The sequence below is a fragment of the Hemicordylus capensis genome, chromosome 2, assembly GCF_027244095.1.
Source record: "Hemicordylus capensis ecotype Gifberg chromosome 2, rHemCap1.1.pri, whole genome shotgun sequence".
In the NCBI taxonomy this organism is placed as follows: Eukaryota; Metazoa; Chordata; class Lepidosauria; order Squamata; family Cordylidae; genus Hemicordylus; species Hemicordylus capensis.
Window position 1 is genome coordinate 359,923,613 of NC_069658.1, and position 15,775 is coordinate 359,939,387.

A 15,775-nucleotide genomic window follows, 5' to 3' on the forward strand; every position below is an offset into this window, starting at 1 on the left:
TTGTCATTTTCTCTTTGAGGCTCTCTTCTGTACTAGGTTGTTGCTGGTTACCAGCCTAGTTTTGTCAGTTTGCTTGCTTGCTTGCATGCTTGCTTGCTTCATTGGGTGAGTATCGTATTTATCATGAACAAGCTGGACTGCATACAGGAGGCTGAGAGGCAGGTCTCCAACACCACATTCTCCAGGCTACTATCGTGAGACCCCACTGAGGAATACCAACAAGAGACAATCTGATGAATTTGCTATAGATGTGCACAAATCTGCACTGACACACCAAGGAGTGACTTCTTTCAGGTCACATGACTTTGATCAGTTACACAAAAAGCACAGATTGGGCAACCCTGGATTCTCCCTTGCAACCAGCTCTATCGCAGTAGAGGAGCCTGGCTATATGGACTCCATCTGCAGGCCCTCTGCCGCCAGTACCTTTAGGTTTTTGCAGGACACAACTGACTTCCTGAGGAGGTTACAGTTGAGATCTGCCGTTCATTTAATGCTGTTCCTTCTGAAAGTACAGCAGTTTGTCCCAGCAGTGTGTTCTTTCCTATTCTCCCAAATAATCTGTTCTAATTCTATAATAATAATAATGATAGCTGCCAATTGCCACTTCATTTTCCATGTATCTGAGACCAAATTTCATTCTGGAATGCTCTGATCCCAGTGCAGCCTGAAAATGAGGACTCTGTTCTTTTCAAGCAAGCAACTGCTGGCACAAATTCTTTGATGATTAGGTTGATTTTCTAGTTTGAAAATGGATGGCAATGCCCTCTGAATGGCATAATTTCTATTACCTCATGCCGTGCTTATGGGCCCCATACTAAATGCTGAGTAAGTACACAAACAACAATTCCCTTTACATTTGGCTAGAATGCCTATGGCCTTATTCCAAAATTAAGAGTGCTTGTGTGTGTGTGCACGCGCGTGCGCATATGTGCACATTAAAGTAATTGGAAAATATGATGGGAAAACATCACCCTGAAATTTTCTTGGAGACTACAAATAATAATCTTGTAGAGCAAGCATTTTATATTGGCATGTGTCATAAATAATCCTTGGTGCTACACCAGCATTATTGGTAGCTGGCTTGTAACTTTTACTTTTTTCAGAGTGGGAAATTTGGGGGTGGAAACATTATAGGCTTTTGGTACACCTTTTCTGTCACACTTGTATATGTTACCAAGGACTTAATGTACCTTTATGTGTATAAGCATGGGAGATTAGTGACTTTAGCATACACAGGCTGAAATAAGTGTAGCCTGTGGGGACACATTACTGTATTCTTAAAAGTGTTGAAAGTGGCTTCAGAGAATAAGGATGTGCACAAATCGGATTTTGCAATTTGATTAGAGTTTGAATTGAATCAGCCTGATTTGATTTGAGTTTGAATCTGGGCTGATTCTATTTGAATTTGAATTGATTTTGCTTAATTTTTAAGGGCTAGGGGCACCACCGTGGGTTGGGTGCCAGGGCACCATGGGTGCTGCCTATCGCCCAACCCACAAGGCAGTCGAGAAATTGGGTGGTTTTTAAAGCAGTTTTTGCTTTTTCCCTGTGTTTGGATGTTAGTGTGTGTGTAGATTTAGATTCCTGGTTTTTATAATTATTTCTGCCATACGAAATAATGGGGATTTGAATTGGCCCATAATTCTCTGCAGGTAGTGCCTAGGGACACCAAAAAGGGTTGGGTGATAGGACCCTATGGGTGCCAACTACCACCCAACCCCCAAAGCAATTGGGCAAAGGGGTGAATTTTAAGGAATTATTATGTATTTATTGTGGATTCTCAGTTTGTAATGACTTCTCCGTAGAACCGCACTCATTGAAGAAGTCATCACAAACCGAGAATCCAGCTGCCATGATAGTTCTTTTCAGCACTTCCAGAAATTGTTTGAAACCACTGCAGCAGTAGCATGTTTTTAAAATAAAAAGTGCTGGGAAGCTCTCTCCTTCTCAGTGACAGAGTAAGCCTAAAATGAACGTGTTAAAAATTAAGGCTGTAAGGCTGTTTTTTTAAAAAAGGAATCCATTAAGTGGTAGAGGAGTGAGATACAATAAGGGAAATCCATAATATTTGATGAAGCAGTGGTCTTATGGGGAAAAGGGATAGTCTTTAAAAGTAATTCATATATAAGCAACTACTTTACACCTCTCATGATCTGTGATCCATACAGCAACAGCATTCAAGATTAATCTCCTACCCAGACACCATTAATCATCAAGGACAGGTCTTTTCCTATGAAAAGGGCCAGCTTTTCATCTGACCTGTGGCTGGCTTTACTATACTTCAAGGAATCATAAAGCAAACCCAAGTTAGCAGTCTTGCTGATAAACAGTTTTTATTTTATTATGCCTGCAAGCAGTTGCGTCTTGGATGAGTCTGATTCATTATGAATACTGGCACTGGGAAATGTGTGGAGCAACTGTGTGTTCACTAGAGTTGTAGATTCTAAATCTCAGGACAGTTACTTTGGGTCCCCTCCCTGCTCTCCATCCTTATCATGTGTGGATTGCTTGGCAACAGCCAGTCCTTTTCCTGCAGCTCACTTCCACGAATCTTGCCTCATCTTTATGTCCTGTGTGTCATTTCCTGCTTGGAAAGGAGAGCTGGACTTGTGGTAGCAAGCATGACTTGTCCCCTTAGCTAAGCAGGGTCTGCCCTGGTTGCATATGAATGGGAGACTAGAAGTGTGAGCACTGTAATAGGGATGTGCAAAAAATTTCGGGCACAGAACGATCTGTGCCCGAAACGAACAATTTCGGGTGATTCGGGGCCGAACCGAATCACCCCCGATGTCCCCCGAATTTTTTCGGACACGAGCCGAATCACCCGAATTTCGGGCAAAAAAAATTCGGGTGATTCGGTTCATGGTTGATTTTTGGCGATTTTTTAAAGTTTTAGTGACTTTGGGGCAGTTCGGGGGCATAGCATGGGATTTGGGCAAAAGGAGTGGGGTGGGGTGGTAGCGCCTAATGAGTGCAGACTACCACCCCAATTTCAGGGGGATTGGGCAAAGGGCTGATTTTTGGTAAATTTCTGAAAATTTCATGTCTTTGGGGCAGATTGGGGCATATTGGGGCAGAAAGTGGGGGCTGGGGCAGAATAGTGGGGTGGGGTGGTAGTGCCTAATGGGTGCAGGCTACCACCCCAATTTCAGGGGGTTTGGACAAAGGGGTGATTTTTTGAGAATTTTTGAAGTTTTGGTGACTTTGGGGCAGTTTGGGGGCAGAAAGTGGATCTGCCCCAAAAGAGTGGGGTGGGGTGGTAGTGCCTAATGGGTGGAGGCTACCACACCAATTTCAGGGGGATTGGGCAGAGGGCTGATTTTTTGAGAATTTTTGAAGTTTGGGTGTCTTTGGGGCAGATTGGGGGCAGAAAGTGGATCTGCCCCAAAGGAGTGGGGTGGGCTGCTAGATAGTGTCTAATGGGTGGAGGCTACCACCCATCCCCAATTTAAGAGTGATTGGGCAGAGGGGTGAATTTTGGTGAATTTATTTTTATGAGGTTTGTCTTCATAAGGTGAAGTGTGCTAAAGTGATTACTTCCTCATATTATTCATAGTAAAGGAAAGTGTGAAAAAGTGAAAGTGGGGTCATGAGAGTTGTTTAATTGAAAAAAATCTCATTTGCTATGATAGAATGAGAATTCACACCTCAGAAGTTTTTTCTGAGGTGTGAATTCTCATTCTATCATAGCAAATGAGATTTTTTTCAATTAAACAACTCTCATGACCCCACTTTCACTTTTTCACACTTTCCTTTACTATGAATAATATGAGGAAGTAATCACTTTAGCACACTTCACCTTATGAAGACAAACCTCATACAAATAAATTCACCATAATTCACCCCTCTGCCCAATCACTCTTAAATTGGGGATGCGTGGTAGCCTCCAGCCATCAGGCACTATCTACCAGCCCACCCCACTCCTTTGGGGCAGATCCACTTTCTGCCCCCAATCTGCCCCAAAGACACCCAAACTTCAAAAATTCTCAAAAAATCAGCCCTCTGCCCAATCCCCCTGAAATTGGTGTGGTAGCCTCCACCCATTAGGCACTACCACCCCACCCCACTCTTTTGGGGCAGATCCACTTTCTGCCCCCAAACTGCCCCAAAGTCACCAAAACTTCAAAAATTCTCAAAAAATCACCCCTTTGTCCAAACCCCCTGAAATTGGGGTGGTAGCCCGAACCCATTAGGCACTACCACCCCACCCCACTATTCTGCCCCAGCCCCCACTTTCTGCCCCAATATGCCCCAATCTGCCCCAAAGACATGAAATTTTCAGAAATTTACCAAAAATCAGCCCTTTGCCCAATCCCCCTGAAATTGGGGTGGTAGCCTGCACTCATTAGGCGCTACCACCCCACCCCACTCCTTTTGCCCAAATCCCATGCTATGCCCCCGAACTGCCCCAAAGTCACTAAAACTTTAAAAATTCACAAAAAATCAGGACTTTGCCCAATCCCCCTGAAATTGGGGTGGTAGACTCTACCCATTGGGCACTACCACCCCACCCCAAAATTTTGCCCCTGGGCCCCTTTTTACCCCCCCCCCCCGAATCGATTCGGATTCGGATTCGGATTAAATCCGAATCCGAACCGAATCGAGGGTGATTCGGGTGACCCAGATTCGGGCACAAAACAGAACGGGGGTGATTCGGCTCGGGTCCGAGCCGAATCACCCGAAAATCCGAATTGCACACCCCTACACTGTAAGATATTCCCCTCAGGGGATAGAGCCACTCTGGGAAGAGCAGAAGGTTTCAAGTTCCCTCCCTGGCTTCTCCAAGATAGGGCTGAGAGAGATTCCTGCCTGCAACCTTGGAGAAGCCATTGCCAGTCTGTGAAGACAATACTGAGCTAGATAGACCAGTGTTCTGACTCAGTTTATGGTAGCTTCCTATGTTCCTTGGTTGGTTTGCTATTTGATCCTATCCTATCCAGCCTCTCTGCTCATGAGACAGCATCTAGCTTCGGTTTTGATTTGCCAGTGTTTTCTTGTACTTCTGACCACCCAGTCTCGAATGCTAAGCCTGGACATTAAATCATGAGCTTTGCCTCTTCCCTCTGTTTTTGTTTGCATCTTGGCAGACTTACAAGGGCCACTCTGGTCACAATCTTGTTAAGGATGCTTATATCCTCACTTCTATGTAGTACTATGTTTACCAAGGAACACTGCAGTTGCCCAGGTTGGTCCACTTCCATAGTGAGTCGGCAAGTAAGCCAGACTTTAATTTGTGAAGCTGAAGATCCAGCTTGATCCCATTTTCTAACAAATGAGATGGAGCAGATCTTGGCTCTTTTTCCCCTCCTCCCACATGACTTGAAATGTCCAGTGTGATTCTGTTCTTGTACCTCAGCATCCCAGGATGAGCTGAGGATGTCCAAAGAAGCATGCTGTGATCTTGAACATTCCACAGAACTCTTCAAAGATGGCTGAGGTCTGTCTTGCATGCAGCGGTAGGATCAGGAACCCCTCGCACTTGACACATTTCAAGCAAGAAATGTCATCTCCTCATGTGCAGTAGTATAGAAAGCAGTGGCCAATTTTCTTGACAGATGAATGACAAATGTTCCAAATATGACAAATGATTCTGAATGACAGATCAAGCCCCAAGCATGAGATAGTGATACTATCTCATGCATGATAGAACATATGCAGCCCTCATGCCTTGGGGCGATTTTTGCTGCTCATCTATTTAGGCTGAAGCAGGTAACAGCACAGCACTGGAGGCAGGCAGGTGCAAGTTTAGGCCTAACAATTTGCCAGACAGACAAACTTTCTCTCTCCCCCAGGTTTCTAGCTCTGCCCTGAAGTGCCACAGTATCTACCCTTATCACTTGTGGTACCTATACTGTGCCATTCATGGACTGCAGTATTTGGTTCCAAGTAATGCTGAGAGTGCTCTGTCATTTGGTTACACCTTTCATCCACAGGCAGGGCCGGCTCTAGATTTCAGGGTCCATAACCAAACCGCTCTCTGTGGGCCCCCTTCTCCTTGGATGGTCATAGAAAGAGTAACTCTGCAACCATCACACAAAGGCTTTGGGCCCTAGGATGGTCTCAGCAGGGAGGGGGATCAGCAGCGGCCTTTGTGAAGTCCTTGACCGCTGCCAAGCGATGCCAGTCCCCAATGCCAGCCCTGCCCACAGGCCACTGGGTATTTTCAAAATACTGTTTGATTTCATATGATAGATATGTTATACCTGTTAGGAAAACAGGAGCACAGCAAGTGGGGAGTGGTTGTCACATTCTCTGTCTGTATATTTAGCGACAATACTGATTTTCAAAGTTCTGTTTCTTCCAGTATTAGCTCAGACCATGCCAGACTCCAGTAGCAAAAAAATAAATGTACTAATAAGAGATGCTTTCATTCACATTTACTGTTAGATTCACCCATACCCCTTCCTTCTTTCAGCATCTTGGCATGACAAGTCATTGTCACTAAGCATTTATCACTTATGTCAGTGGTGATGTTCAGGCTACAGTATCGAAGGATTCATTATTCATGTTGTTTAGACCAATGCTTTGAAGGTAGACTGTTTCAGGAGATGGGAACTAACAAAGGAGTACATTGCTGACAGAGCTTAGAATATAATGAACTTCTTTTCTATTCCCTGAACTCTCCCATTTTGGGAAAAATGACTTTGTTTCACACCAACTTCAACAAGCAGCTTTTTAGGAACCATCATGTCTCTGTGTGTTCAGTCAGCTGTGTGGAGCTTGCCAGTATAGTGTAATGGACAGGATGTTGGACTTGGACATCTGGGTTCAAATCCCTACTCAGCAACAAAGGTCACTTGGCACCCTGGGCCAGCCCCCATCTCTTAGTCTAACCGTCTCCATAGGGTTGTTGTATGGGTAAAATGGAATGACCCGCATGGTTCTTAACCTAAGTTGCTTGAAAGAAATATGGGATACAAATTTAATCATAGCGCCTCATTTTAATCCTACCCTACCTCCAGGGAGTTTGGGGCAGGCGACGCGGGGTTATTCCCGTTCATCATCACAACATTTGAGAGGAAGTAAGGCCACCCAGTAAACTTCATGACTGAAGTAAGGATTTTACTCCAGATTTGTAGTGGATAGACTTGTACAAAGAAGATCTGGTTTCAGATCCCCACCCACAAAACTCACTGGGTGACCTTGGGTGAGTCACATTTTGTCAGTTGTGGAAATAAAATAGTATGACTCCATGTAGCTTACTATGAGTGCGATTACATGTGCCCTTATTGTTGATTAAATTTACATCCAACACTTACTAGAAGAAGCTCAGGGAAGCATGCAAGATTTATTCCATTTTATCCCCATAACAACCCTGTGAGGTATATTAGGCTGAATACTCTCTATGGAACATCTTAAGTGCTGTCTAGAAATAGTGTCATTCAAAAAAGAAAGAAAGAAAGAAAAAATCAGAAGTGCTAAAAATCTGCTAGGAAAGAGAAGTTTTTAGTCTTGTTTTTATTTATTTAACTAGAAGATACATTGTAGGGGAAGCAGCAATTTTAGTTCATCACTGAAAACTGGCCAGCATCCACACTAATGCTGTCCATGCAGAGCCTCAAAAAGCATGTACACAATGACTACCTGCACACTTTTGAAGTGCACACATTTGAGTGCGGGGGGTGGGGAGGCGGGATTTTAACAGATTTCACCTTCCCCCAAAAGTGCTCTGTGCATTTATTTATTTGTTTGTTTATTTTTATACCGCCTTTCGTTAAAAGAAAACCCCAAGGCGTTTACAAAAATTAAAAACATACAGCAAAAAGCAGTAAAAACATCAAGCTAAAAACAAGCATAAAAACAAGACAACAGATAAAAACACACAAGAACAGCAGTAAAAGATGATTATGTAAAAGCCTGGGTAAAAAGCCAAGTCTTTAAAAGCTTTCTAAAAGCTGTGATGGAGTCCGAGGAACGAATGGTCACCGGGAGAGCATTCCAGAGTCTAGGGGCAGCAACAGAGAAGGCCCTGTCCCGAGTGCACGACAGCCGGGCCTCCCTCATTGTCGGCACCCGGAGCAGGGCCCCCTCAGATGTCCTAGTCAAGCGGGCAGCAACCCTTGGGAGCAGGCGGTCCCTCAAATACCCCTTATGTCCCTGGGGGCTGCACAACATAATTGTGGGTTGCACAGAGCAGGGACATAATTGTGGGTTGTACAGAATGCTTCTGGGGGAAGGCAAGATCTCTGAAAATTCCACCACCACCCACTTCAGAGGCAGGCATGGAACTGCTGCATGCTTGCCTTTTTTTGGGCTCCATGTGCACAGCATTAGTGTGGATAACGGCTACTGTCAACACACTTAAACAAAAATTGCATGTCTAAATGCTTATCGTCGGATATTTCTGCATGAAAATCCAACAGATCCACCCCACATGAACATGACAGAACATCTGTATGACTGTGGTTCACATGATTATCTCATTGTTAAAATGACTTCATATGGATGCAGTCCTGCAAACCTCTTCTTAAATATCAGAAGAGGAAATATGTCCACTTGATCAAAAGACTTCACAAAGTATATCTGATATTCCTGTCCCTGGAAAACGTGGAAGCTATTTCCACAGGGCAAAAAATGGCAATGGGTTAGTTTGGAACTGGCCCTCATTGTGGATATAGCTGTGACACACAGCCTATCCATTTCTGGCCTGCATAATTAAGAAAAGGCAATTTATAGGGAAATCTCTGGTTCTAATTACTTGCCAAGACTAATTTATCTCACTATTGACATGCCAAGGTCTGTTCACTGGTTTTAATATTTTTATTTTTCTGTTAATTGAGCCCAGCAATAATTAGCATGAAAATACATTTGAAGAGGCAATTACCTGATTCCCAAAGGCAATTAAAGTCCAATTCTGTAAAATATTGAACACCTCCAGGAAGTTGGTGAGTTCCCCACTTTGTTAGATTCCTGCGTAGCATTTGCAAATGTGAGCACGACTGAGGCTGGAGTTAGGCATGTCTGTAAAAAGTCTGTTCTGTGATCTTCAGTTCTAAGAGCAAGCAAGTACAGCGATAATATAGCAGGAAGCGCTATTTAACTGAAAGAGGACAGTCAATAGAAGAAGATGCAAGTCTAGGCAAGAGGTAGCTAGACTGAAGTGGCATGATTGGGAAATACTAGCAGTATAGAGGAAACTGCAATAAAGTTGCAGAATATTTAGGACCAGGAGTTATCTTGCTCCAGTCAGTTGCTATGGGATATTGGGCCAGTTGTAAGTTAACAAGGGTTTTGAACCAAGGACTGTGGCAGCAGTAGAAACCAGCAGCAGCCACTGGAGGGATGCTGTGCTGGGGCCGAATAGGGACAGTTGTGCTCCCCCACTAAATAAAGAAAACCATCTATTTAAAAGGTGACACTTTGCTCAGCATGGGTGACATTGTCCTGCCTTTTTAATATACAGTTTATATTAAAATAATGTAAAATGAAATACAAAATTAAGTTTATTGATTAATACAGGAGGACTTTGATATTCACAGGGGTTCAGTTCCTGGTTTCAACCACAGATACAGAAATAGTGGATATTGAGGCATTGGAGGTTATGGGATCACAGGAGTTAGGTTCCTGGTCATCGGGGAAATGACCAAAATTTGCCAAAACTCAGCTAATTTGGGGGAGACAAATGGGGGAAGCTCCTTAACATGCTTTGCTGCTCCGCCCAAGTCACGCTGTGCCCTGGAATGCCCCCAAATTGGCTGGAAATCACATTCTCCCCCCCCCCCCGCTTATTTTTTTTTAAATGGAGCCATTTTGAGGCTCCAAGAGACAAAATGGCAGCTCAAAATGACCTCCACAGTCATTTCTAGCCACCCCGACTCACTGATATATGAGGTTGACTTGTGCCCCCCCCGTTTTCCCCCATGCGCATGCGGAGGTCGGGTGTCTTTTACCTGACTGCAGGTATCCACAGATAATGAATCCACAGATATCGAGGTCTGCCTGTATAAACCTTGTGTAAAAAAGTGAGGCATGGGGCAAGGCACCTGTCACTTTTGTGACATCATCAGACTTGAGACAAGCTTTGTCCCTTATTCATCTCCTGGTTTGATATTTTATGGTATCAGAAGCTGGCACGAACCTTTACATTTAGATTTTGCAAAGTGCATTGGAGCAGTTATTGTTTTTAACAAAAACATCATTGAGCCAAAAGTTAAAAATAACTTGTCTCCCTCTTAGGCTAGTTTTTAACGCAGACTTGGTACCCAGCACCTGCCAGTTTGATCTGTTATCAGTTTGATAACAGCTGTTAATGGCTAGAGTCTATACATGTTTACTTGAAAGTAAGTCCAAGTGAGGGATTTATTCACAAATAAATTTGTATAGAATTATTGGCTGACATCCAGACTGTCAAAAAAAAAAAAAGTTTCACATGCACAGTAGGGGGAGGGACAGTTTTTGCCAGTCTCCCCTTCCTTCTGCAGCTCCTGAAAAGATTAAGGATGAGCCGAAATCATTTCAGCGCCTCTTTGAGGAGGCACCAAAGTGATTTGGCTCCCTGTCGCCAAAACGTTTTGGCATGGGGCAAGGGGTTCTTTTAAAAGGAGGTGGACAGGTCCTACCTGTCCCTCCTGAAAGCCTCTGCCGCCCTGCGCTGCCCCATTGTGGCGCTAATCTCTGAAAAGCCTCCATGTGAAAGCAGCAGCCTGTGCCGCTGTCTCCTTTAAACCGCCCTGCTGCGCTGATGAGATGCTTCCCCCAGCATCCCTCGTGCGGTGTTGGCACGCAAGTGGAGTTGGCCCATTTATCGACACCATTTACAGTGCAAGCAACAGCATGCTGGCCCCTCAAATGGCCTTGAAGCATGCGCCGATGCCGTGTGAGGGATGCTGGGGGAAGCCTCCCATCGGCACGGTGGCTTAAAGGAGACAGTGGCACTGGCTGCCACTTTCACAGGGATATTTTTCGGAGAACAGCAGCATGATGGGGTGGCGCAGGGTGACGGAGGCTTCCAGGAAGGGTAGGTAAGACCTGCCTGCCTCCTAAGGGAACCCCTCACCACCCTTGGGATGGTACTGAACTAATTCAGTGCACATCCCTAGAAAAGATGTCCCTGAGGGTCCCACAACTGTGTCATTCTTGCCCAGATGAGACCAGAATTTCCACGTATGGTTCCAGCTGTGGATTTGATATAGAATCCACATAGCGGATTCTATATATATAGAGAGAGAGAGGCGTAATCCAGTAGTATGATCTTCAAGGATATTCACACACAAAAATGGAGAAGAAAGCTTCTGAGGTGTGCAGAAAATAGATCATTTTCCTCAGCATGTTTCAGAAATCTTCATCAAGGACCCTGTAAACAAGAGCACCCTGTTCTGTGTCACTTTTGTCAGAATTGTTAGAGAACGAAGTGTTCTTGTTGACTGAAGTCCTGATGAAGATTTTAGAAATATTCTGGATAAAATAATCTGTTTTCTGTGCACCTCAGAGAGTTTGTGTAGTGTCTCCCTTTTTCTGACAATCTTCACAGATACTCTGATCAGTAGGAAATATCCAGGGTCTAATTCATATGATGTGGGATTTGTGTACTTTTAAAACTGGAGACCTTGGATTGCCTGTGGATTCTGTTTGTGTTCTAACCATCTCTACTGCATTCTAGATAACTTCTAGATAACTTTGCTGAATTGGTACCTGAGTTTACTTCAGTGTGCATACTTAATTTGTTAGGTTTGATCCAGGATTTCATGATCCACTGTAAGCCAATACAGGATAATGTGTCCCAACCCAAAAGCAGGATTTCATATTTTTGCAATGTTATGGAAGCAGGTACTCCAAAAGGGCATTGAACAGACATTGTCCTAGTCAAATTATTACTATACACATTTTATCACCCCTAACATTTTGAAATGCAAGTTACCCCCATGGATTTCTGGTAACAGATTGACCAAAGAGGTCAGCGAATCCAAAAGAAAAATGAAAGAGTAGGGATCTAGGCCTTCAAAACTCTTTGAAAGCGTAGATCCCCACCCTTTCATTTTTCTTTTGGATTGGCTGACCTCTTTGGTCAATCTGTTACCAGAAATCTATGGGGGTAACTTGCATTTCAAAATGTTAGGGGTGATAAAATGTGTATAGTAATAATACTGAAGAGTGCACTATTCTGCAAAGAGTGTCCTATAAACTTAAGACAATTAAAGAACATATTTATATGGCTTGTATTCAGGGACGGCTCTGCCTTAAAACTGGGTGAAGCAAGTTGCTTCAGGTTGCACATTGTGGGCCATTTCTCAGGGGCAGCACAATAGTGGTGGAGTACCTGCTTTGCTTGCGGAAAGTCCAAGGTTCCCTCCCTGGTGTCTCCAGGTAGGGCTGGGAAAGACTCCTGCCTGAAACCTTGGAAAGCCACTGCCAGTCAGTGCAAAAATTACTGAGCCTGACTCGGTATATGGCAGCTTCCAATGTACCTACCCCTCCCAGCACACTCCCTGTAGATGGCCTGAAGATGGAGGGATGTGAAATGGCACCACTCTGCTTTTCCTCACCCCTTTCCTTCTTTTTTCAGTAGAATGGGGGAGAGATTTGAAAATAAGAAAGGAATGAGGGTGTAATTTTAATACCAAAAAAGCAGAGAAGAGGGAGGCAGTGTTCCCTGTAACAGGATTTCCCAAATGTTGCTGACTACAATTCCCATAATGGCCAAAGGCCATTGCAAATGGGGATTATAGGAGTTGTAGTCAACAGCATCTTGGAAACCGTGTTACAGGGAGCACAGGAGGGAGGGGGCAACATTTGGTGTCTGCTTCAGGCAGCACAATGATACTGCTTCTAGTTAAGAAGAATCAAGTCTCCATTGCAATTGAGCAAAGTTTTTTCCAAGTTCAAAGCATAGCCTAGGCTAGGGGTTCCCAGTCTTGAGTCTCCAGATGTTGTTGGATTACAACTCACAGAAGCAGCAGCAGCCACAAAGGCCATTGTGGCTGATGATGATAGGAGTTGTAGCCCAACGACATCTGGGAACGTAAGGTCCAGATCTCTAGACAATTTGGCATGAACACTTTCCAGTATTATGCAACATCACAATGTTGATCAAAGCTATGCATCTAGAACAACTCCCAGAACTATGCAATACCATAACTGTTGAAAAAGTTAATTGCTTTCTTTTAAACAAATGTCTCAAGAGGCATTACTTGCCAACAAGTAGAAAAACAATGATAGCATTATTTTTCCCCATAGTATTTACTCACAAAAGTGCAGCTGTGGACTACAGAACGGTCAAAAATAAGTTCTGTGCAGCACAATCTCTTGTAAGAGGGCCATAGCCCTCCTGTGTCTGGGCTGTACAACTTGAGACTGCCAGTGAGGGTTCACATGATGGAATGCTCTGGTATGAAAACAGGCTTCTTATACCTAGAAAATTAGCATGTCAAGGGAATAAGCTTGGCTAGAAGAACCAAGATTCATTTTTTGTAGCTTGTCTGATCATAGGAACATCTAGTTTTTTGCAGACCCAGGTAGATATTAGCACAGGGACTATTTACGGTTGTGTGTTTTTTCATTAGAAGAGGGGAGGCTCAGCTGTTAAAACGTTTTGCTGATTTTTGTAGCATCAGAAGAAAGGAGTACATGTCAGTGTTGTATGCTGCCTCCTGTAAACTCTCAACTGAAGTGTCATTTCAATTGTCTTTCTGGTCAATTCTGAAAATGTCAGTTGTCATACTGTACTCCTGATGATTGTGTCAGTAGTGAGGTGAGTGAAGTGTAGGAAGATAAATCCATTTCTTGCCAATGCTCACTATATGACAGAGTTGTTCACATAATGAAATACATGCTGCAGTAAGCAGTAGTTGATCCCACTTTGTGCCCCCCTCATCAAAGAAACAATTTGGCTAGTGAAATTTGGAAGTTATACTCTGTTTTTTGTTTGTGGGTGTGTTTCCTGCAGTTGAGAATCACAGTGGAGGAACTGTGCTGTCAGTTTTGTTCTGTTTAGTAGGCTTGGTGAGGGGTTTTTTTTTGGCAGGGTGGGGGTTAAATTAAAAAGTGGGCATCAACTGCTTGTGTCTTCAGCACAACAAAACTTGCTATTAAAAGACTGTATCCAAATAATTTACATTATCTGATTTTCTCAGCATCTATAGATTTAATTCTCTTGGGACATGCGTGCCGAGGATTTGGCGGCGGAACTCTCGCGACACGCTGCGAGAGTTCCGAAGTGAGGACTGAGGAGGAGAGGGGGAAGAAAGTGCCAGCGGTGGCCGGCCGGCGGGTGGAGGAGGGGGAAGAGAAAGGCGGCGGGAGGGCGAGGGGGGAGAGAAAAGCTGCTGTGGCGGCAAGTGGACGAGAGGGAGAAAAATGGCAGCGGCGGGGCCCTTCTTGGCCACCCACCAAGGGGGTTGGGGGGGAGGAATGGGAGGGGAGGAGGGCTGGAGAGCGGGGCCGGAGGGAAGGGGAAGAGACAAAAGACTGGGGCAGGAGGAAGAGGGAGGGGGAAACAGTCGGCCCCAAAGCACTGTACAGATGCTCTGTGCGGGGTCAGCTAGTAGAAACTATTTCTGTTCAAATTGGTTCAGAATATGCCATGCTAGCTGCTAGTTCTATGACAGCTCAGGACTCCTTTGAATGTGTAATAAGCTGCCTTCCTCACTGTCACTTTGAATCCATCACAGATGTCTTCACTGTGCTGTACTGCTCCTTGCAGTAGGGTTTGTTTTGTTTTGTTTTGTTTTTAGGGGTGGTGGTGGAAAAAGCAGGTCAAACACATGTTCTGTTCCATTCTGCTTAATTGATTGGAAAGGAATGGATGGACGAAGCAAATTAACTCTGTAATTTCAGGCCCTGCTACTTTGGCAGTACCTGATGGTTTTAGGGTCACAGTAATTAGAGTTGATGCCTTGTTAGTAATCTGCAAACTTGGTTTGGTGCATCCAGAGGCCTCCTAATAAGGGCTAAGTGCCATTAGCTTCTGGCTGTTATATAGACATTTAGTTATTTTATTTTATTTTATTTTATTTTATTTAAAATATTTATACCCCCGCCCTTCCAGTACACGACTGCTCAGGGCAGACTTCTAATTAGACTGGACTTCTCATTATGATAATTTCTTGGCTAATAGTTCTATGGCTTTAGTGCTGCCTAGTCTCTTTCTAATTCGGAGGATGTGAACTATGAGCAGATCTCTAAAATGGTGATTTAGGAACTGCAGCTGTACTGCCTAGCTAGAGATGCTTCTGGGGTTCTGGGGAACTTTGCATGTCCAGTATCTGATGCTTCAGTCCTAATTCTTCCTGTGCTTGAAGCAACATTTATGACTGGGAAGAGCAATGTTGTGATGATAGATGATAGACCATGCTATAATGCTATCTTTTGGAATGTATGGATTTTACTCTTTATTTTGCCATCTGTTCATAATTTAAGTAAATCATAATTTTGCATGCAAGTGAATAATAAAACATAATTCTAGAGCCATCTTGAATGTAAAAATAGCCATCTTAGCCTGCCAAACCTTTAACAGCTCAGAAAGTTATTTTTTAAGAATATGTATATCCTGACTTTCCATTAAATGGTTTATATATTTGTTGTGGTTCCTGCAATTTATATTGATATAAATATATCCTTTTCCATTCTGCCTGAAGAAGAATTATGTGTAAATTGCAAGTTTACATAACCTTAACTCAGCAGAATGTGGTGCAAAAAGATACCAGTTTTGTGTGCCTACATTTGAGGCTGTAGGGGGAGAAACTAGAGCAAAAAGTAATACTCGATTCCATTAAAGGAAGAAGAAGAAGAAGAAGTAATGAGCACTTATTCCAAATGGGGAATGTGTGAGTATTGA

The 15,775-nt window shown here is 43.7% G+C and overlaps 1 protein-coding gene across 9 annotated transcripts in view; it reads left to right on the forward strand.

Annotated features, from left to right (window-relative positions):
• STK32A (serine/threonine kinase 32A) overlaps positions 1-15,775 on the forward strand; it is a 144,888-nt gene that overhangs the window by 28,562 nt on the left and 100,551 nt on the right. The gene's annotated exons all lie outside the window — the stretch shown is intronic.